The sequence below is a fragment of the Eulemur rufifrons genome, chromosome 7 (genome assembly GCF_041146395.1).
Source record: "Eulemur rufifrons isolate Redbay chromosome 7, OSU_ERuf_1, whole genome shotgun sequence".
In the NCBI taxonomy this organism is placed as follows: domain Eukaryota; kingdom Metazoa; phylum Chordata; class Mammalia; order Primates; family Lemuridae; genus Eulemur; species Eulemur rufifrons.
The window spans coordinates 213096607-213120324 of NC_090989.1; the positions used below are offsets into that span (position 1 = coordinate 213096607).

The 23718-nt window shown below is 38.8% G+C and overlaps 1 long non-coding RNA gene across 1 annotated transcript; it reads right to left on the minus strand.

The window, feature by feature from the left end:
• Positions 1-6744: 6744 nt before the first annotated feature.
• LOC138387191 (uncharacterized) lies at positions 6745-12578 on the minus strand. Its single transcript, XR_011233924.1, has 3 exons — positions 12293-12578; positions 7730-7798; positions 6745-7226 (listed from the first exon to the last, which is right to left on the minus strand). It is a non-coding gene; the product is annotated as an uncharacterized lncRNA (long non-coding RNA).
• Between the last annotated feature and the right edge of the window lie 11140 nt (positions 12579-23718).

Sequence of the window (23718 nt, forward strand, 5' to 3'; positions counted from 1 at the left end):
GCCCTCATTAGGTGGCAATTGCTTAGGGGAAAAAAATTCTATTAAGAAAATGTTATTAATAGTTATTCTGGCTGGGCATGGTGGCTCATTCCTGTAATTCTACCACTTTGGGAGGCTGAGGCAGAAGCATTACTTGAGGTCAGGAGTTTGAGACCAGCCTGAGCAACATAGTGAGATACTGCCTCTACAAAAAAAGAAAAAGAAAAATTAACCGGGCTCAGTGGCGCATGCCTGTAGTCCCAGCTACTCAGGAGACTGAACCGAATGATTGCTTGAGCCCAGTAGTCTGAGGTTGCAGTGAGCTATGGAGCTATGATGACACCGCTGCACTCCAGCCCAGGTGATAAAGAGAGAGATCCTGTCTCAAAACAAACAAAAAAAAAAAAAAAAAAAAAAAAGAAAGAAAGAAAAAGAAAAAGAAAAAAACAAAGAAAGAAAAGATGTTAGTTATTCAATAAATACATGGAAACAAAAACTTCAAGCTGGAAGGAGTCTTTGAGACTACTGCAATGGTTTTCTATTTTATTTTCATTTTTTAAAGAAAAAATTCTTTAAAATATTTTTATGTAGTTTTTCCATATATCATAGTCACAAGAGTTGACTTGCAGTGGGGCTGCTCACAGGGAGGGCTCTGAGGTCCACGTGGTGAGACGCCCACTTTCCTACCTTATGAAGTCTCCTTGGAACACGGTCTTAAGGAGTGATTCCATTATTTTCTGGAAATAAGGAAATTGAGGAAGAGTCTAGTGTCAGTAAGAATTCAAGTCTCCTTTTCCTGATTCTTAGATGAGTATTCCATCCTTTAAAATGTTACATCAAAGATTAATGTTTAAGGATAGATGTTAGCACAATGTAGTTCTAGGCCAAATGGAAAATATATTACCTGTATTTTGGAATTATTAATGCTATGACTCTGCTCCATTAGTAGGGATAATTGCTATATGACTGCACTGAGGCATTTTAAAGGCTATTAGATTCAACTGAATGCTAAATGCCTTTTACTACAAATAATAGGTTTGTTTGGCACTGAGGTGAGTTATCAACAGCAAGTTCTGGGATCTTCAGAAATCATAAAACCAAGCATGTATTCTCTTCACATGCTTGGGATAGTTTAAAAAAAGAGTAACTGGAGATAGTGGCATCAGAGAAGATGGCCTTTTAGGGGATAGTGAAATTAAGATTTTAGCTCCTTTTTATGCCCAAGTGTAAATGAGAAAACACTTGATTTGCAAGCACCACACATTGCTCTTACCCTCTCCCATTCAATTCTATGGAAAATCTGAAATAAGATAATTTTACCTGGGTTGGACCAATCTTATGATAATTTACACATGTCTGAAACTTACATACAACACGTTAACTCAGTTCTAAAACAATGTAGTTCTGTTAAGATTTAAAAACTCAGTGACACACTCTTCTTCCAGGTTTTATTAATTCTGCATTTATGGTTAATTCTATGAAATGAAATATTTTTTTCAACTGGAAATCCAGATGAAAGGAGCTCCTGTGTTAGATTTGACTATGTCATTTCTCTTTCTCTTGTGTTACCACCTTTCTGTGGTCATCGTTCCTATTTTTTGGTCTAACTCTGACTTTGCCCAGACTGAGTCTCCAAGTCATCATCCTACTTTCTAGGGGTGACCTGAGGCTCTGTCAATCTTGCCCAAAGCATGAAAATGTCTTTGCATAATTCAGCTAAAAAAAATGAATTGAAATTAAAGGTGAAATATAAAAACACCCGCAAATGCAGAGAAATAGATTCGTTCATAAGGTGAAAGTTTCTGATTCTATTTTAACCTATGTCTGGCCCAAGTCTCGATTCCCAGAGTTAAAAGGACAGCTAACAGTCCATTTCTTTCCTTTTGAAGTGTTCTTATTGGCTATGGAGCCTAGAGACTTTCATGATGGCACTGATAACTTCAGCTTTCATAAGACCTTTTCTTTTCCTGTTTTAAAGTCTCTGATTCCCTATGGGATATCGATTCAGTTACAATTTCTTATGTGATTAACTCCTTCAAACCATCAGAAAATTTACGTAGAGGAAATGATTGATATGCTCTGACCCCACTGAATGATCAAAATGGCTCAGGTTGCCCATCTCCATCCATTTCTTAAAGTTCTTTTTGGTAACATTTTCCTTATTTCCTCCAGGGGAACGATTTTCAAGACTAGTATCATTATGGCCTTATAATAGCACTCCAGATTGGTAAGATTTACCACTTATTCAGGTTTCTAGCCCTATACCTGGAGGCTGAAACAAGACAAGGGGTCATACTAAGACTTTTAGATGGTCAAAAAATATCCTTCCTACTAAAAGAAGAGAAAATATTTCACCTTCCCTCCAAAGCCACTGTCCCTCTATTAGTTCAATGACAACATTATTTCCATATGAAGAGAGATGCAATTTCTTAGAAATGTCCATAAATGGAAAACATTTGAGAAAGAACACTGTGTCATCATTGAGCTTTTATTGTTGAAGTACGTTGCTTTAGGACTAGATGGGTCTTGATACAAGTGTCAAATTTATAAAGATTATCAGAAAATTCAAGTTGCTACACAGATTGAACTACGTCTCCATGTTAATCTGAGTACCCTTGATAGAATTACCTGTTAACTTTTAATAGGGTTAGTGCAGCACCCCTTGGTTTTTCTCTCCTCTAAACCATTCTCTCTAAAGTAACCAGGCTTGTCTTGGTAAAACAAGAATCTCATCAGGTGCCTCTCCTGCTTAAGGCATTGGATAATCCTTAACCCAGGATTATGTCCCTGTATTTTCTGGCTCCACCCCCTCTATCCTTGTGCTTTGCATTCTAGGGCTGGTCTTTCAGTTCTTCAATTACACCACTCTGCTCTCATCTCCTGGGCTTTACAGGGGCACTTCCTCCCTGCTAGAATGATTTTATTCATCCAGCCCTTCCAAATGTCTCTCCAACATTCACATCATTGAATTCTTACCATTATTGTCATTGAACACTTGGCTCCCCCTTGTGTCCACCCACCCCAGGTCCCTGTGGGTGGGGACACCCCTCACCCCCATTGCCTGGTGTGCTCAGCAGGCCAACTTGACTGAGCAACATTGTTTGGGGAACTGCGTTGTGGGGGAGATTGGGGAGGAGCAGACACTGTGCAGTTAGAGCTCCAAATTCAAACCACTATTTCCTTCCAGGGGCTTATGGGGAAAAAAAAGAAATCTTTAAAAATTAATATATGACTAGAAATTCCTGATAAATTTAGAACTATATCTCAGATAAATACCTGTGGCAGGAATTTATAAATATGCAACAATGTTAATGGGGCCACTCATGGGAAACAGATACATTAGCTAACTTTGTATCAGACAAATCCTCTTGTCCTAAGGCAAGAAATTAGATATAACATTTATTGAAAATGAGCACATTTTCTATGTGATTTTCCTAAAAAAATCCAGATGGATTTGGAATTGGAATTACAGATAATGCCACATAAGCATTCCTAATTTTGTCAGCTCCACTGGGATGAAGTGTCTCACCCCAACCCCTCAGACGGTCAATTATGACTTAAATCCTCTTGAAAGCTCCCTTAAGACTCCATGTTACCTAATGTCAATTGCTCAGTTACAAATCAGGTTTCAAATGTCTCCAAATTCTGCACATTGAAGAGGAAAATGGAAAAAATTTGAGAGATGGAGAAGGACCAGATCAATTTGGACTTTCATTAAACTACACATAATTAACAAAGAACAGATGCTTCCCAATTAACTGTGCTGGCTTCAGACTCACGAAAATCTTTACTTATTCTCTTGGACAGAACTTAGCAGGGGGAAAAATCTTGTAGAACCAATATATATTCACTGATTCTCTTGGACAGAACTTAGCAGGGGGAAAAATCTTGTAGAACCAATATATATTCTATAATAATTTATAATAATATTACCATTATCTTAATCTTAAAATGTTTGTATGCCTCTGTGTACATCAGAGAGCTAAATACCACATAAATTTATTTAAAAAAAGGCAGACACTTCCATCTAAGGGCCCAAGATTTAAAACAGATAATATCAATAAGGACATATGAAAAGCGAACAAGTACTAAGTTATGTATAAAGCAAAATCTACCTACCTAAAGAAAAAACATTTAACATATATATCATATATATGTATACATTTATAAATTTATATACATATAAATTTTGTTCTTAGATAAGTATAAACATAAAAAGAATAGCACAATTATTTATATTATATACACATAAATCTATGAGCAAAATACTCCAGAGCATTTATAAAATACTTGTAAAGTTATATAATATTGACATTATAGAAAATATTACACTCATATTTCCTCATAGCAAAGAGAAAGAGTCCTATATGTATCCATGAAGGAACACCAATCTCTAACAAAAGATACCAAGGCTTTGCTAAGTAATAATTCCAGAGGGAATACAAGTTTAGAAAGAGGAATAAAATTATGAGTATGTGGTCATAACAATACCCAATATATTGTTCCTAATTTTAAAAAGGGATCTATCTTTTCCATCCCTTTAAATGCTAAGATTTCTAAATTTTATTATTTTTGCATATCTGTATGTATAAATACCTAAAGTGATATTAATTACTTTTATAATAAGAATATAAACATATTTTGTATTTTAAAACAATCATAGGTTCATATTGTGGGTTCATGTAGCACACGAACATTAGCAATGATGCAAATATTTCCCATATAAAGAAAGTAGAAAAGTAACATGTAATAAGATTTAATTGCAAAGATGGATAAAAGATGTACAATCTATCCATTTACGGAGGCACACACACACACACACACACGCACAGTTTAATGTATGTCAAAACATTCATAGTAAATACATCAAGAAGGTAGGAATTAAGGTTCATTTTAATTTTTTATATTTTCAGAATTTTCTACAATCCAGCTGTGGTATAGCACTTAAGATCTATGAAGTTAGATTCTCTGTGACATTTGATTCTGCTTTGTCATTCACTAGATGTGTGACATTGTGTAAGTTACATGAAGTAGCTAAAGTGGTGATATATAAAATTACAAAATAGTAGTAATAGCCCCTACATTGTAGTACTGGTGTAGAAATTCAGTTACATGAGAAAATCCAAGGAAAATGCTTACCCAGGTGCTTGGGGCTAAGCACAAAATATTTTAGTTGTGATGGTGATAATGATGATGTTAATTAAAAGTAGGTATAATAAACTATATAGTGATAATAGGTATGATATAAAGAGGATTTGATTATCTTAAGAACCAATAAAGTTAATTTTTTTAAAAAGTAGTATTAAGCAACTTCTGCTTAACAAATTAGTTTCTTGGACAAATTTAGTAGCCAACATATGTCTGTCAAGTAATCACTCAATCCTGTGAATAACCACTAACAGAATGCCACTAAAAGACCTTTAGCAAAATGCCAACATAAAACGTGAACCTCTAAAGTAGCAATCTATACAGAACTTGATTCTACTATGTTGCTAAGTGTTAAGAGCTCTTTCTATCTCTCTCTGGGCTCTTCAACTTCCTCAACATCTGTCAAGGCTGAACCACGGACTTGTCAAACTTAAGTATATGGAAACATTAAATCCTAGATATACTAATTTCTTCCAAGAAATGTCCACACTGAAGTTGGAGACTGATGTATTTTATTTGCCAATCCCATGTATCATTAAGGGAAGATAATGGGAAATAGCATCCATTAATTATTTACTCAGTAATTATTTATTAAGCATTTACTATGTACCAGACATTATGCTGCGCATTAGGGATACGAAGTAGAGAAGGCAGACATAATCCCTATTCCTTCAGATATCAGATTTTAATGTGAGATACATATTGAGAAGAGCTGAAAAGAGAACAGTACAGCATGGTGTGATAAATACTATGAAAGAGAAAGTGTAGGCTGCCCATGTGGGGTGCCCCTAGATCTAGGAAAAGGTCATAAAAGGCTTTCCTGAAGGAACTGTGACCTTAGGAATTATTTCAAATTCACTAAATAAAGAAAGAGGGGAAAAGATAGAATAACATGTGGTTAATCTTTTGGAGTAAAGACATAACATAGCCTGGAAACTGAAATATAATACAGCTAAAAAGCAGGTTTAAAAATAATAGCAAGGGATGGACACCACAGTGAACTTGCACTGTGAAGGATAGCTCTGTGATAAGGTGCATATGAAACGTCCCCTGAAAATACCCACTGAAGATGAGCTCAGAGTCAAAAATTACAACTCTTGAAAATAATGCAGTATAGAAAGTTTTAAAAACAATAAAATGGATGGTTTATCATTGCATATGTGTATCATGGTTCTAAGAGGAAACAGAATTTACCCCAGATGATTCAAATGAATAGACCTACAGAGTCTACTTACAGATACATATTAGGGTTAAGTGAACAAACAAGTTGTGGTGAAGCATTGAATGACTAGCAACAGTAAGGAGGCTTTCCTTCTGCTACATCTTTTGCAAAGGAGATTGAATTAGTCTGGTGAGGAGTTGAGCTGGATTTGAGATTGATTGTGGCTGTGCTTAACCTCAGGGCAACACAGGGTTCGAATTCCTGTAGAGATACCTTGTGCTTACGATGGGGTTGTTTTGACACAGGAAAGTGACCCTGGGAGCCTCTTCAGGTCCAAGTGGGTCCTTGGCTTTGCACAAGAAAGAATTCAAGAGCAAGCCAACAGTATAAAGTGAAAGCAAGATTTATTCAGAAACTACAGAAAAATCAACTCCACAGACAGAGCAGAGCAAGTTCTCCCTGTAGAAGACAACTGGCCCCCTGGTTCCTGTTGCCCCTCTATATAAGCAACGGCTTATATAGAGGAAGGGGAAGAATATTCATGAACTTGTCCTGCCTCCATCTTGTTTTGATTAGGGTAGTTTCAAACTTTGTTTTGAAACTTCCTGGCTCAGTTAGACAATGTTTGCACAATCAAGCAATGCCCAAAGCAGTGCCTGCCAGTTCCCTGCTTCAATCCCTGCTCAGATATAACACCCCACCCCCGCCTTCCCCTACCACCTTAATCATAAGGGGTTGTAGGAGGAGGAAGATCTGTCTTCTGTAACTTCTGCCGGCTGACTTTAGGGGCTTTGGCCTTGCCTATCATGGGAGGAGTAAAAATCTCTGGAAATAGTCTACAGGGCTCAGGGGTAGCATGCTTCTATGTTCTGAATCAGCTGGTGAGATGGGTTGGAAGTCTTGCATTAGCATCAACTTGAATCGCAATTACTGTAATCTGGAAGATATAAATTTTACCAGAGGGTTAAATAAATATGGTCCAGAGATTGAAAGAAAGATACCTAATAAGGGCCCTAAGAAGGGAAGGAACCAATGATACTGGACAAATATCCCTTAATACTACAGTCCCCAACCCCTGAGCCACAGACTGGTACGGGACCCTGGCCTGTTAGGAACCAGGCCATACGGCAGGAGGTGAGCAGCGGGGAATGGCAGAGGAGAGAGCAAAGCTCCATATGTATTTACAGCCATTCCCCATCGGGACCATCATTCCCCCACCTGCCGACCCCGGGGTCTATGGAAAAATTGTCTTCCATGAAACCAGTCCCTGGTGCTGAAAATGTTGGGGACCACTGCCTTAATAGGATCCCAGATGGTCTGGGCAGTGGGATTATTGATGTTATGTAGCCACTTAGCCTACATAAGGTTGGTTGCCCTTTGTTTTACCTCCTGTCAAACATTAATGTAGATGCAATAAGATGTGTTTGCAATAGCACTTACCACTTCCTATTCAGCCAAAATGCAACATGGGTATTTTCTGATAGCCAAGATGGACAGAAGAGGTATTTTCTAGGGGGAGGACAGAGTATAATGTAAACACGGTGATCTAAGGTGAAATGCAAGTTTGTTTAGTAACTATGCAAGTGACTTGATTACAGCCACTAGGAAGCAAACAAAGTAACCATAACCAGTAGATTATTAGGAAGATACTAACAATGATTAAGAAAAGAAGAGTGAGCACATTCATATTAGTCATTTGAATGAGGGTGTTACTCAGCTTTCTTCAGGAGGCAGCCTGTGAACCTGAGGTCCTTTGTGGGCTCACAGTTAGGCAATGTAAGACAAGTAAAGCTAGCTCCTCTGTGCCAACCCGTGGGGGCTCATGAGAAACCGGTTTAATCCTAGACAAATGTTCCCAAGTAGTTAGTTCCAATAATGACAGGAAAAGGAAGCTTATATGTAGCTAAACATTTAAAGATTCTAGGAGAAAATCTATATTAATTTAGACACAAGCAAAATTATTAAATGAGTCTTAATGTTTCTGAATACAGGCCTGATCCTTTGTCTCATGAAAGCAGTTTATTGTGATTGTTGTCTTTTCCTGGGTCTGAAAACAGGACTTTTGTTAAATTGAGTTTGGTGTTAGATACCCACTAGTCAAGGCCCTGTAAATTAGTTAACCATATTTGACACAGCCTTGACCTGCTTTGAGGATGCTCATTAAAGATGTCAAAAGACCCAAAACACCCAATCAAAAAAGACTCACGTGTCACCGTAAAGCAGCAGCAATTCACCCAACCAAGAGTGACAATCAAAAAGACTTTAAAGGCAACACATGCAGTCACATGGATGCAAAAATCACAACTTTCTAAAGTTTACTTTTTTCCCCAGCAACCAAAAACATAACAACGACAACATGGGAACCATCCCAAGAAAACGCAAAATCTCTGTTTCTTAGGCCAGTTATCAAGAGGTAAAGAAAAGCCCCTGTAGTGTGATAGATTTTCCTCTCCTATGGGAAACCCATCCAGACAAGTCTAAAGTCAAACTTGATAAAAGGGCACCCAACTTAATTAGACACAGGAAAGTGTCTAGGCTCATGTGCACACATCACATTACAGAGAACGTGAACAAGGGCAAATGACCCTTAGTAACAGTATGAAAAATGTTCTGACCACATGGAACGATTCAGACATATCAAGAAAAGCCAAGAATAGAATTAAGTTATACTAGAGGAAAACATGGCTTTTAAGATAAAACATTTTACTGTCAGGTCATAACAACAGACTTAGAACCAGAGGGGAAAAAGTTATAGGAGCTGATGATAAAGGTTAAAGGGGAGAGTTACCATTCCAGTCCTGTCAAGGGGAGGCAAAGCTGAAAGCAGCTGGACATAGCCAAAGTTGAACTTTTGAGATTTAAATCTGAAAAGTCTCAAAAGAAGCAGATTATAGGGGCCGGGCGCGGTGGCTCACGCCTGTAATCCTAGCACTCTGGGAGGCCGAGGCGGGTGGATTGCTCAAGGTCAGGAGTTCGAGACCAGCCTGAGCGAGACCCCGTCTCTACTAAAAATAGAAAGACATTATATGGACACCTAAAAATCTATATAGAAAAAATTAGCCGGGCATAGTGGCGCATGCCTGTAGTCCCAGCTACTCGGGAGGCTGAGGCAGTAGGATCGCTTAAGCCCAGGAGTTTGAGGTTGCTGTGAGCTAAGCTGACGCCACGGCACTCACTCTAGCCTGGGCAACAAAGTGAGACTCTGTCTCAACAAAAAAAAAAAAAAAAAAAGAAGTAGATTATAGGCTTAGAAACAAACCGTTTTTTTGTTTGTTTGTTTGTTTTTTTTTTTTGCAGTTTCATTAAGAGCAAATCAATATTTCAAGAAAACCTTGTGATTTTAACCAAAACTTTTTTCTTTTAATTCTGGCCAACTCAACTATACATAAAATTCTTTCATAAATTCTTCTCCATGAACTGCATGACAACTCGCACAGACATCTACAACATGCTCAGACTTTCTTTTTTTGTCCTAACTTTCCTCTTTCTCAAATAACCAGCCATTCTGTTGCAGGACAAAAATTCTCCACACCAGATCCCTTCCCACACAAAACCATTTCCTCTCTGTTCAATCTTTCTTACCAAAAATACATTTCCACACTCCTAGACTTTCTACATCTTTCTCCACCTTACCAGTTACCTTCTAACTTGCTTTTATTTCCCCTTATAATCCATACATTGAATCAACCCAAACAACCTCTGAATTAGACAAAATTACATATGTAATTTTTTCAACACATTTCATGCCTCTTTCACAACACATCATATTCATTGGTATACCCCATATATAGAATCACACGCATTGACCAGAATTTCTATTTTTAGTAACTTTAAATTTTGGCGAAAAACCTAAGCAGCAGGAAATTTTGAATTGTCTGTTACAAACATCTATTTTATTTACATTTTTCCAATTTATTATTTTAGCAGTTTACTTAGATTTTAGTTTAAGTTATTTTCTGTTAACAATGTTTATAGCCTGTGAATGTAAGATATTTACCTTAGTAAGAAATTTAAACACATTTTTTTTGCTGTTAACTCAGATTTAGCTGTTTTTATTAAACCATTAGTACTAAATTAGTCTTATTTATCAAAAATGTACTAACTTTGCATGAACTCGAAAACAATTTAGACCTATTTACTAAATTTACATATAACATAATACATGTACAAATACACAAACACATCTAAACATATATACATATACACACACAACGATCTAATATTTTTTCTACCTCTGAATTCCAGCCAAGATAACACAAATTCAGCAGTCTACAAAAGGTAGCTGAAATCCCGTGCTGGAGAGCTGGTGGACCCCCGCTCAGAGCCGGGGACTGAGGAGGCTCCAGGGTAGGGTGCAGGCCTCCTGGGTCGGGGAGGTATAAGGGGATCATTTATGTCCTAAATGTCTGGAACAGTTTCTCAGTGCCTGGGTTAGAGGGGCATAAAAGACAGAGGGCCTTAAAAATCTGTACATAAGGGATTTCTACCCTTATTCTTACAGAATAAGTCCAATTGTAAAATTGTGTTACAGTTTAAAGAACCATTTTCAGGCCAAGTTTCCTGGTCTCCAAGTTGGTATTGGGGCCAGATAGTATTGCAATAGAAAATAAGTCTCTCTTTTTTTAGATCTTCTAACTTAAATTGTTCCCAGTTAGTGAGGAGGCATCCTAGCAGAGAATCCTTTGGGATGCTTGTTGTTGTACCCCTCCCTAAGTCTGGCAAAGACCTAAGTATCTTGTCTCTTGGATTCCCACCTTCCCTTTTCCCCTGACAAAGTCAACAAGGCAACAGCAGCCAAACCTTGCAAAGTCAAGGTCGGTGCAGTTGAGAAAGCACAAAGGCTGGAGGAGAAAAGATAGATCTGTGCAGAGGAATGGAGTCTATAACCTCCAGTATAAGGAATACAGGGAAACAAATGTTACAACACACAAAGTACAGAATAGGCTTCAGTTTGAGAACAAATGTAACATTGTAATCTGACTTGATGAAACTGCTTAGCGTTTAGGGCAAAGGAAAAAAGTCAACAGGAAGAGTAGCAACCTGAATGCAGCAAGAGACCCCAGACAGAATAGGTTTTTGTGATCTCAAGCCGCCTAGACAAATTATAAATCCAGCTCACCGAAGATACCAAAGGCTGGAGTTTAAGAGTCTTGGAAGCAAACAACCTAATGAGCAACAGTCAGTTTTGGGGCAAGCAAAGACAGGTCATCAGAACTAAGAAGTAAATAACATGATAAAAAAACACTGGCAGAGGGTACAAGGCGGTTTGGTTTGCAGAAAAATAAAACAAATCTGGAAATACCTAAATGTCCACAAGGGCCTATTTTTGCCCTTTAACTTGAGACTACCTGATTGTCTCCAAGGGGCCTATTTCAGCCCTTTAAATTGAGGTTACCAAAAATAAAATCCCCTCCCAATTGCTGAAAACCCTGGGGCAGCTGTGGGGTAGCCTGCAGCCTATTTCAGCCAAAAATGTGTCCCCAAGGGGCCTATTTCAGCCATTTAACTTGGGGTCACCAAAACAACCTGGCTCTGGCATCCCAGAGTCCTCACAATAAGGGAACTCTATTTAACAAAAGAAATGAATTTCAACATAAACAAGGAAAAAAACTACTTTATAAAGAATGAAAACAATTGCCCAAATTGCTAAAGCAGAAAGTATAAATGCAGACACAGAACAGATCACTGAAGACAGGCAAAAGGAGACAGTGAATTGTCGGATTCTTGCTTGATGTGGGAACAAGTGCCCACCAACTCCCAAGGCCAGAGTCACCACCTGGCAATTATCAACTACTTTAATCTGCACGGCGTGGATATTAAAACTCCTGCTACCCCGTTACCGGAGGAGCCATAGTTACATGGATGGAGTGAGTTTCTGTCCTTTAATTGAGGAAGAGTCTAGAGAACAGAATTGGAAAAAGAGATGGAATAAAAGGGTCTGGCACTTTAGAAGACAAGGCAGGAAAACTGAAACGAAAACAGACTAGACAAAGGGAGACTTACCCGTCCTTCTGGTTCCAAATAGTGCTAAGCAGTTTTAATTTGGGGTTCGGGTGAGCGTCACCCTTTGTCCCATCTAGATTGCCAGGAAGATGACACAGCAAATTGACCCCCAATGCTGGAAGCCACTTGAGGTCCAAGTGGGTCCTTGGCTTTGGTGCAAGAAAGATTTGAGGAGCGAGCCAACAGTATAAAGTGAAAGCAAGACTTACTCAGAAACTATAGAAAATCTACTCCATAGACAGAGCAGAGTCAAGTTCTCTCTATAGAAGACAACTGGCCTCTGGTTCCTGTTGCCCCTCTATTTAAGCAACGGCTTAATTATAGGCTAAACAAGGGGAGGAATATTCATGAACTTGCCTGCCTCCATCTTGTTTTGATCAGGGTAGTTTGAAACTTGGATACTTCCTGGCTCAGTTAGACAATGTTTGCACAATTAAGAAATGTGTGAGTATGGGTTTTAGGTCTTCTCTTCACACTCTCCCTTAGAGAAGGTCCTGTCTCATGCTGCTGTTCTGGTCCTTGCCCTTGTTAGCTTGGTGGTGGGAGTTATTGGGGGTCCTGGGGGTCAGGGGCAGGATTTGCAGTCTGCTGTTGTGAGTAAGCCTCAGTATCAGGGTGTGGCCTTCTCGGCTCTGGTGACCATGCCCTGGCTTTATTTACGGGCTTCATTTATCATGCTGCCCTTATCCTAAAAGCAGGGTTCTCCTCTTTCCTACTCTAGCTGCAATAGGTTTTGACCAATGTGTGAAGTGCAGCAATGCTTGTAGTCCTTTTCACCGCATATTGAGGCTTTGCACCATAGAAGAGAAATGGAAGAACGGTTTGAACAGAGTTTCTGGCCCTTGAGGCTGCTGTTCCCTTTTCCTGGTCTGCTGTGGACAACGGGACAGACTTCTTACTTCTCTTTCCAGTCTTCATTGTGAGTGTTCAGCAGGTTTTATGGAGGAACAGCTTGCAAAATGATGCAGACTCCCCCCATTTCTGTACCCTCTGGGGGTTTCACACTGCCCATCAACCCGCATTCACTTTTTATCAATTTGCCTGCTATTGTAGCTGAACTCTTCTCAGCAGTTTCTAGTTGTTTCTACTCCAGCCCAGTGTGTACTGACATTGTTCTTCCTGTAAGCACCATTTCTCCTTAGATTTGGGTCATTTGGTTGGTGAGCAATAATCAGCTGTCCAATAGCTTATGATTTTGAAGTTAGTCTGGCTAATGTTTATTGTAGTACTGACAGAAATTCTTCTTCCAGCTTTCTACATCGTAGGAGCAAGCCAAAAACACGTCTGATGAAGTATTAGCTGAAATGCAAGTGTTTGCCTTAGAGAATTTGCGATATTCACAATAAATACTACGAATGAGAAAATTTTATTGTTTTAACCCATGGAAATTATAAAATTATTTATCTTAGCAGCATCCAGCATGTCCTGACTGACACAACATTTAAGCTGGGACGTCTGAGGTGCCTGGCAGAGGGACAAATAGTAGAAGAGAATCAGAGATCCATGAACAAAGGTAACCCACAGACCTAGGAAGCGCATTCTAGGGTCTCGGGAGTCTGGGGAGAAGCTGAAGCCCAGAAACCCAAGGTAGGAGGCAAAGAGTAGAGTATAGAGTTAATAAAATGATTTCAGAGATTTTCGTTACAGCAAAACTGCAGACAAGGCCAACACACAAGGCCAAAACACATGGGAAACAAGGTAAGAACAAGTCACTCAGCAAAACTGACTCAGTGTGAGCAGTGAGTTATTTAGTTCCTCCTGATTCCTGGCATCTTAGATAGCTCTCTGTCAAGAGTGGTTAAGTGGCCCAGCAACGTGGGCTGCAAGGACATACCACAGGAGGCCAAAGAGTTTTTACAACCCAAAACAGGCTAAGAGCCTCTCTTGGAGGAAAGTCCCTTCAATGACAGAATATATCATTTTGATCAAAATGCCATTGTGAACTTTTCCTTCTGTAGCAAACAGCTTGAATTCTGAGACACTATCACCCACATCCATATGTCTCAGTGGATGCTCTGCCAAGATGTCTGTTTGCCATTTGCTCCGTCTATACAATGCCAAACACCCAGGTGAAAAGTAAAAAATTCAGTCAGTGTTTCTAAACACCCAGATGTTTGGCACCAAGTATGTAAAATATCTGGATCCTTGACAGTATTTCTCATTTTTTCATCTGGTGGCTTGGCATCACATAACACAAACCATGGTGTAGACGCTAAGTACTCTTAGGACTAAGAAAATGCAGAACATTGTCACAAATCAGCACATTTTTTCCCTAAAGTACTAGAGAATCTTAGCCTTGAATTGGGCTTTAGAGGGCATTGAATGCAACTTCCCTCATAATGTATTTGTGGTATCTCTGCAAGCAAATCAAGGGGCCTTCAGAAAAATCTGTCTGATATCAGGGAAGATTAACTCCAGATCTCTGATTTTCTCTTATACACATGAATACAACTTCATTCAAAAAACACTGGCTGGGTGACTCCTCTGATCCTGGCTCTGGGCCTGGAAGAGACAAATATGCCATCAAGTAGCTAAGTTCTGTGTAGTAAAGGGAAGACATAAGACAGCGACAGGGACATGAAGAGAAGGGGATTGTCTGGAGGGATATTTTAGATTGTGTCAAGTGGACTTGACTAATTAAGTATATCTACCACTGCTTGAGCATTTCTTAGTACTAGGCATTACGATAGGTAGGACATCAATTTTCCGCCTTTAATCTACATAAAACCCTTAACACATAGAGATTCTTATTCCTATTTTATGGACATTTAGAGGAATTAAGTAACATTTCCAAGGCCATACACATGAATATTCTAAGTGGATGGTTTTTAAAACAGGATCTTCTGCCTCCAAACACCTTTTTAATGACCAACTTTGCCTCCATGTTTCTCTAACAGAGCTCAAGGCCTCAGTGCCTTGATCTTGTCATCCCAGGGGATGGCCAGGCCCTGGAGAAGAAGACTTGAACTCCCCCCAGACACTGGAAGATCCCTCCAGGAAGAATCTAACTACTCAAGAAATCCAAATCAGCCAAAAGAAAATAATAATACACAAAAGAACAATTAACACTAAGAGGTGGATGAGAACTCAGCTTCCAACATTGGGAAACCAGAGAAAATGAAATGGAATGGGAACAGATGTTAACAGCAACAGACAAAGCTATTCAGGTAGAAGAGGGTCGTTTCCTAATCAAAAGAGCCGATTTCCCATCTTCAGGATGTCAAATAAAAAGAAATCTGGATTAGATAAGGACAGACTTTATTCAAAAAGACTATTGCAATAAGGAAAATGTTCCAATCTCAAGATCTGCAAGTGTCTCAAAAATCAAACAGGAAAAAAAAAAGGCTTTTCTTTTATAGGGAGGGGAAATCAGGGCAACAGAAACTTTTAAATGGAAATGGAGCAAGGGGAGGAGGGGTGAGTAGCCAGCCTGATGGAGGAGGTCTGATGGGAAATGTTCCTCACTGTGGTCAGCTGAGTCTCAGGGCGCTAAGCTGGCGTCGGGGAGCACTCTGCATTGTAGTGCTTGGTCACATTTGGAGCAAGCCAAAATTCTGGGCCCTACGTGAGGGAAAGAAGTCTGATTAAAGTTTGGTGGAGCCAAGGCAGAGGGTAAGAAATGGGAAGCTGTAAACACTTGATCGGGAGCTATCTGTGGTATGGATCTCTTAGAAAATCACTTATTTTATCTGCCAGATTTTACTTTGCCTTTAGTGGTTTTCTCCTTTCATTACAGGCTCACTCATGTCTCTTTTTAACGCTACTATGATTATATAAAATGCTGCTATAAATGACAACACTGAAGATCCTACTTGCCCAACCTTAACTTCATCCAACTGCTGAATCAGGATTCTCTGGACAGAGGCATCACAAATCCACCCAACTCTCAGCCCTTCTATGCCCCTTTCCAGGAGGTCCAGGCTGTCGAGGAGAATCCCATGAAGTTGCTTTTTGGTGTCTAAGCCCTTGGCTCTGGGAGCCCTGCTGGTTTGCATTTCCTCGGTTTCAGTGTGGAACTGGAGGAGTCCTCAGATTTATTCATTTTAGTCCTGGTGGAGCAACTTTTTGAAGTAGAAATTCTGAATCCTTACCTCTGGCCTGCTGTGACACTAAATGACACGCTCCTGAATTCTTTGGAAAGCTTGACTTAAAATATAAATGCATTCACAGTGGCCAGTGGTTTATTGTCTTTTTATGTCTCTGGTAAAAGATAGGTGGTTTCATTGGCCAAGTGGAATCTCTCCTTAAGCACCCCCAGCTTGATATTATGTATGGTTTTTATAGATGAAAAAAAAACCAAATTCCCCCACCCATCAGTAACTTTTAAAACCAAGATCATAGCCATTAAAGTAAAGTTAAAGATTAAAATGTATGTTTTATTCTGCAATATGAGTGATGTGAGAGATGCAACAAAGTTTGTAGATATTCCTTATTACGCTGTTTCTTTTGTTTTAGGGGAGTTACAAAAAGATGCTAAACGACTTGAGCAATAGTTTATGGTAGCTCTTCTCCTCCCATACAGGGGATATTTCTTTGTGCTTTCTCCCTATTTGTAACTTTTGCCATGGTAATTGATGATTGTAATACATGGTTTCTCTTATAGAGCTTGAATTCCCAAAGAAGGAGAGAGAGTCTTTAGGTACTGTAGCAGGTAAGTCATCATGAACTAATGCTGGTCTTACACGTGCTATGTACAAGTTATAATGAAATACACCAGGGGCTGGATAATTCACCAAAAACCATAATGCATATCTCAGAGACAAATGCTTGAAATATTCAAAGTTCAAGATGGCAAACTAACAAAATACTTTTTATACCCCCTCCAAAAAAGCTCTGATTATAATGTGCATTTGAGTTACTGGCAATAATTTTAATTTCTTGGGTTTGTCAAAAGATAAAAAGAGAAGAAAGTAATACAAGAAGTGAATACCATAATGTCAGAAGATGATCTTGGGTAAAGCTATCAGTGGTGATTCAGGCCTCATTAATGTAGAGGGAAAAAAGTAGCCTATATAAATTGCGCGGCATTTTTCTTCTGCAAATGAATAATTAGAAAACCACTGAAAAGTTCATTTCCTACAGTCACCATGTATTCTTTCTGCGACTGTGATGTCAAGTGCATATTATTTACTGTTCCACCTATTAAAACCTATCGTTTTATAAAGCAAAACCATTTCTGAAGTTGATCGAAAGTGAATAGTTGTTACCTAGGAAACAAATATAATTCTTACCACTGTTGTGTGCTTTATTTTCAACAAGGAATTATATCCTTTCAATTATTAGATGATATTCAAAGTAGTAAACAATACTGTAAATCTCTGGAATTCACTCTATGGTAATAGTGCATTAAACACTTGGGCAGCTAGAATTCACACGCACAGACAGAACTGAGAGGGCGCACTGCTGCATACTTCTGTAAGGATTATGAACACAAGAGGGGAAGGAAATTGGCTACTGAGCATCAGTACTGCTCTGTGTCTTATCTAATTGAACACAGCCTAGGTTAGCTGAGCTAAGGGCATCTCCTGCCTTGCTCAAAATAGATAAACAGTGCCTAAAGTTGATAATAATTGACAAAGAAAAATACTGCGCCGCAAATGACAAGACATCTCAGAGGATTATCAAATTTATTGTCTTGAAAATATTGAATTTTCACAAGACTTTCAAATGGGAGGAGGAAACTGAGGGGAGCAGGAAAACTGAGAGTTAATTGAATTTGCAAGACACATTGTCGACAAAGAGAAAACCAAGGGAATTACATGGATAATATAAGGAAAAAAATATTCTTTCCGTAAAGTTTTGAATTTTTAGTTTATAGTTTATGTAAGCATGCATGGGGTGTATGTGTGTCTGAAAGAGAGAGAGGGAGAAAGAGAGAATTTTAGAACCATCTTGATATTAATGGTAATAAAGCCAATACTATTCTCACCATGGCTTTGCTCAGCTGGGGAAAATACTCAATATATTTGTGTTCTGAAATGGAAAGAATGTTGTCTTAGGAGTTATGGAACCTGGGTTTTGCTGCTCACTAATTGTGTAACTTGGCTAAGTCATTTACATATACGTTTTTCTGCTTTGCGATGGTCCACAGCACTGTGCATCTTTCTATTAATTATTTGATCTGGAAGTCAGATATTCCCAAAGGTATCATCTGGTATTGGGTTGAGCTATAACCAAATCCAGCCAAATAGTTGATTTTAAGAATCTTCAATTCTTTAGTTAAAAACTACCCCTTCATTTGAACAATCTCGATTTTTATTCAAAAAAAAGTCTAGAAGCTGTCCCCACATATTTTTTTCTTTTTCATAATTAGTAAAACCTATTTATAGAGAATTTATAAAAACTGCACTATACTACATCAAACTCCCTCAGTATTTAAATACTCACAGTTTTGTGTGTAAAAGAAAATATATACACACATAATTTATGTATCATCTATATATACATAAGCCATCTATATATAGATAGATATGCTAATATATGCTAATTACGCTTATCAATGTTTATATATGTGCATATAAGCAATTTCTTATTCTTTGGTTTATAACATATTTAATTTAAAGAGCAAAAAGTTTGTTTTCATTGGCTACATAAAGAGGAGAGAGAAGGAAAAGGCAGGGATGGATGGAAAATATTTTGGTTACTTCACCAACCACTCACTGTATTCTCACCTCCCCAAATACTGTTGATATGAGCTATAAGGAGAAGGCAAAGCAACTCCGAGGCCCTAGTTTTCTACGGAGCACTGTGATGCTCATGCCTAAACCAGATCATCGATCTCTGTGGGTTTCAATTTCCTGATCTATAAACCACACACACACACACACACACACACGCACACACACACACACTTTGTGTTCTTTTTCAACACTGAAGTTTATTATTAGGTCTCCAGGGGTGACAGAGCACGACAGCAAGGGTTGCAATCCTGGCTCTGCCACTTAATTTGCTGTTATGTTGAGTAAATTCCCTAAACTTCCTGAGGCTTAGTTTTCTCATTTGCAAAACAGGGTTAATAATACTTGTCTTCTAGAATTGTCTTTCACTGTTCCATTCCTACCTTCACCAGCACTTGGTAGATAGTAGACTCCTAAAAGATATTTGTTGAAGGAAAGAAGGAATGAACGTATAGGAATATATAATATTCTATAGTACACATATTATACCTGGTAGTATAAAGTCCTGCACATAATAATTAATCAGTAAATGGTAACTGTTGATGTTAACCTCTATATATTGCATATAGTGATGTGTATACCCTCTCATATTATGGAATAGTGGGGTAAATAGTACACACCTATCGGAGCAAAAATAAATTTAAAAAACCTGCATCAGACAGGGTTCACCAGAAAAACAGAACCAATAGGATATATATACACATACATATATATGAATAAATATAAATATAAAAAGGTAATTTTAAGGAATCTGGCTCACATGATTGTGGGGACTGGCAAGTCTAAAATCTAAAGACCTGGCCAGTGGGCTGGAAACTCAGGCTGGGGTGGATGTTGCAGTCTTGAGACAGAATTTTTCTTCTTCATGAAACCTTAGTTTTTGCTCTTAAGATCTTCAGCTCATTGGATGAAGCCCACTCACATTATCAAGAGTGACCTTTAATTAAAGTCAACTGATTTTAGATGTCAACCACATCTACAAAATATCCTCACAGCAACACCTTAGATTAGTGGTTGATTAATAGCCGGGTACTATTAGCCTAGCCAAGTTCACACATAATCCCACCACCAACCAAAAACAAAATCCTAAAAACAAACAAACAAACAAACAAAACTAGGTTCTTTTAATGATGGCTTAGAAATATTACTTGGTATTTACCTCAATCTACCCATTTTCCATCAAGAAGTATGTGGACAGAGAATGGCATTAAAATATAGATTAATGAAGATTCTGCCTGAATAAAATCAAATAAATTTGTTAGAGCAGATTTCTTTCTCTCTAATGAAAGCATAAAGCACTTTGTAGTAGCTTCATCAGGACATGTGAATTTGGTACAAAGAAAATGTTGCCTCTTATGTGTGTACTTGTTTACTATTGCTCTAAATGTTTGACACAATGAAGAAACTTGGCAGTGACCTGCTTCATTCAGTCACTACAGAAAAGCAAACACAATAATTTTGGCTGCAGTTGCCTATTAATGGCATAAATGATTAAAATTGCTGTAATACTAATTGAAATGAAAATAATCTTTTCTTTCTACAATATTAGTGCATTTTTCTAAGTTCATATCTCAAATGATATTTTTATAATAATTCTAGAAGCTACCTAGCCTGAGAGTTTATCCTTCAAACTTAATGTGACACATCATGAAAGTCAGCCTTAATTTTCTTGAGCTGTGTATGGATCTAATAAAGTAAAATCAACTCCAATATCTTGCATTTGCCTACTTTGTATTAAGCTGGTCCTCGTGGGAATGACAAAGACATCTTGAAAATGGTCCTGAACCAGTTAATAATAAAAATCTTTTTCCCTGAAGAAATCAATATACCATTTTGGGCACAATTTATTATTACATATTCGCTTTAGGAAGAACAGCAGGCAGCCTCAAGTAGAGATATTTTAATAGTGTCCTCAAAGTCCCTGCTTGCTACTGCTGCTCAGAAACCTGCACACTTAATTGTTATTTCACATCAATTATCCACACATTTGGAAATAGCTACCTAATGCTTCCATTAATTAAATTTAATAACAGAATATAAATGGCTGAAAATGCATTTAAAATTTTTTACTGATGTTTTCTTTATTTGATTCATCTTGAATTATTACAGAAGAAAATAAAAGTACATAAATGTTAAGTACAAAATGTCCTATATAAAGTATTGCCATTAAGAATACTATAAATAGGCCGGGCGCGGTGGCTCACGCCTGTAATCCTAGCACTCTGGGAGGCCGAGGCGGGTGGATCGCTCAAGGTCAGGAGTTCGAGACCAGCCTGAGCAAGAGCGAGACCCCGTCTCTACTAAAAAATAGAAAGAAATTATATGGACAACTAAAAAATATATATATAGAAAAAATTAGCCGGGCATAGTGGCGCATGCCTGTAGTCCCAGCTACTCGGGAGGCTGAGGCAGGAGGATCGCTTGAGCCCAGGAGTTTGAGGTTGCTGTGAGCTAGGCTGACGCCACGGCGCTCACTCTAGCCTGGGCAACAAAGTGAGACTCTGTCTCAAAAAAAAAAAAAAAAAAAAAAAAAAAAAAAGAATACTATAAATATATAGAAAGACTAGTCCTTAATTTCTGCAAAGACTCTTAATTGTTCAGCACAGAAAAATTCAGAAAACATGAGCTAATAGAAAAAAACTGGACTATTCTTATACTCATTGACAATTCTTAACAGGGTCTACTAGTTACTAGTTATCAAAGGTGAAACACCACTCATCTGTATCCTTTTTCAGGCTGAAAGGCAAAGCTATTTCTGTTTATCCCAATGAAACGAGCATACCGTGCTCTCCCAGTGAGAATTTGTGAAACCCTGGTCTGGTCTTAAGTAAAGAGAGTGTGCAGAAATGTCAGGGCATCAGCAGGAAGCAGTATGGTGAGTGGCAGGACATTGAACCTGTGGAGAAGCCAAATCCAGGCCCTTCACTGGAATCTGAGACAACTCCAGCTGTGAGACCCAATGCTCTTGGCTTTAAGGATGGGTAAAACCACCAGAATGTTCTCTGGCATAGTCCCAGGGAATGTTTCCTCAAAATCCAAGAGACAAGTCAGATCGTAAAAGAACACTGGTTCTCCATTTGGGAATCGAATAAGAACATGGCAGCATCAGAGGTTGTTTGAAGAGCCAGACTAAATATCAACAAAGACTAGTACCAGGGGTCAAAGGAGTGGTACTAATTAAATACCAGTTATTGACCAGACAACTAATGGCTCATAACACATCCAAAGAAACTTAACAACTGCCCAGGAGCAGAGGCAAGGCACTGAGAACCCCGCAGAGAGGAAGGAGGGTTGAGGAGCTTGGGATTCCATTGACTTTTCAGGATGTGGATTGGAGTAAAGGACATTTTAATTATATGCACCTCTTTAGAGTTCTTTCAGAACTGACTTTGTAATAATTACCTAAAATATTGAGTAAGCACACTTTGTTGAATCCGTAGGCCCCCCAAACTATCTCTCTCACTCCGAAAATTTAGTAGGGCACCACTAACACGTGGCAGCGCCTATCCTGAATGGAACATTTAGCTTCCGGCTGCCACTGCTCATTTCGTGTTGCATACTATTAAATGAAACACACTTTGAACAAGTCACCCCAAGAAGCAGCAGCTTTGCAAACTGTTTCTACCTACTATGTGAGCAGTAGTATGTTGGGTTCCAGAAGAGTTCATATCAACCAACACCTTGTTAAAGAAGCCAGGGGCCTCTGCCTCTGTAGCAACCTAAATACACTTGGGGTAAAATAACATTCTATCTAGGAAGAAAGTTAAGATATTCTAAGTTGAATTTTTCTTGTTTGTTTTTGAATTTCAAACCTTTTGAAAAACTGCTCTGAGTTCTGTTACCTGGAACGATTTGACCTTTCTGTAGACAAGCATCTCATTTCCCCCGAATACTCAGCACAGGATCCTTTGACAAGAAGTGAAAGGGAAAAGGGCATTGTCATTCATGATTCAGACCCACCCTTCTGCCAGAAATCACCTTCAACTAACTCGTGTTCCCCATTCCGAGTTAGGGCCTGAGTCTTGATGGAGACATGAAGATAGTTCTCAAAGCACCTAAATAACTATCTAGCAGGGCCCTAAGTTAATAATGAAACCGAGGGGTACCCTGATTAAGCCTGCCAAACTTAACCTGCCTTTCTTGGTTTGAATCACTTACTTCCAGTTGATCTTAAAACCTATGTAACTAAAAGTCATGTAGCCAAACAATGTATAACTAAACTCCCACTAGCTTCCTCATAGAGGACATCTCTGACTGTGTGTCACTATAGTAGCAGTTGTTTTTCAGGAAGAAGGGGGCAGCTCTTGTCCAGTTCAAACCTGTGGAGACCACTGACCCTCCAACTGGGCCCGCACAGTGCGCAATATCAGAGGGCCAAAAACTACACTCTCAGATCACGCATCCTGAAAAGAACCAGGTAGCTCAATTACCTTGCACAGAACGCCTACTACCTCATTTTTCCTCATCGCCAATCACTTTTCCCCACATCATAGACCAGCGATCCCTAACCTTTTAGGCACCAGGGACCAGTTTCATGGAAGATATTTTTTCCATAGGTGGGGGGTGGTGGGGCGGGAGTGATGTGAGCCATGGGGAGTGGCTGTAAACACAGATGAAGTTCTGCTCATTGGCCATAGCTCACCTCCTGCTGTGTGGCCCTGGTTCCTAAGTTTCGTGGAAGATAATTTTTCCAGGCCGGCAGGTAGGGTGGGGGTGGAGGCTCAGGCAGTGATCTCGCCCGGTTGCTAA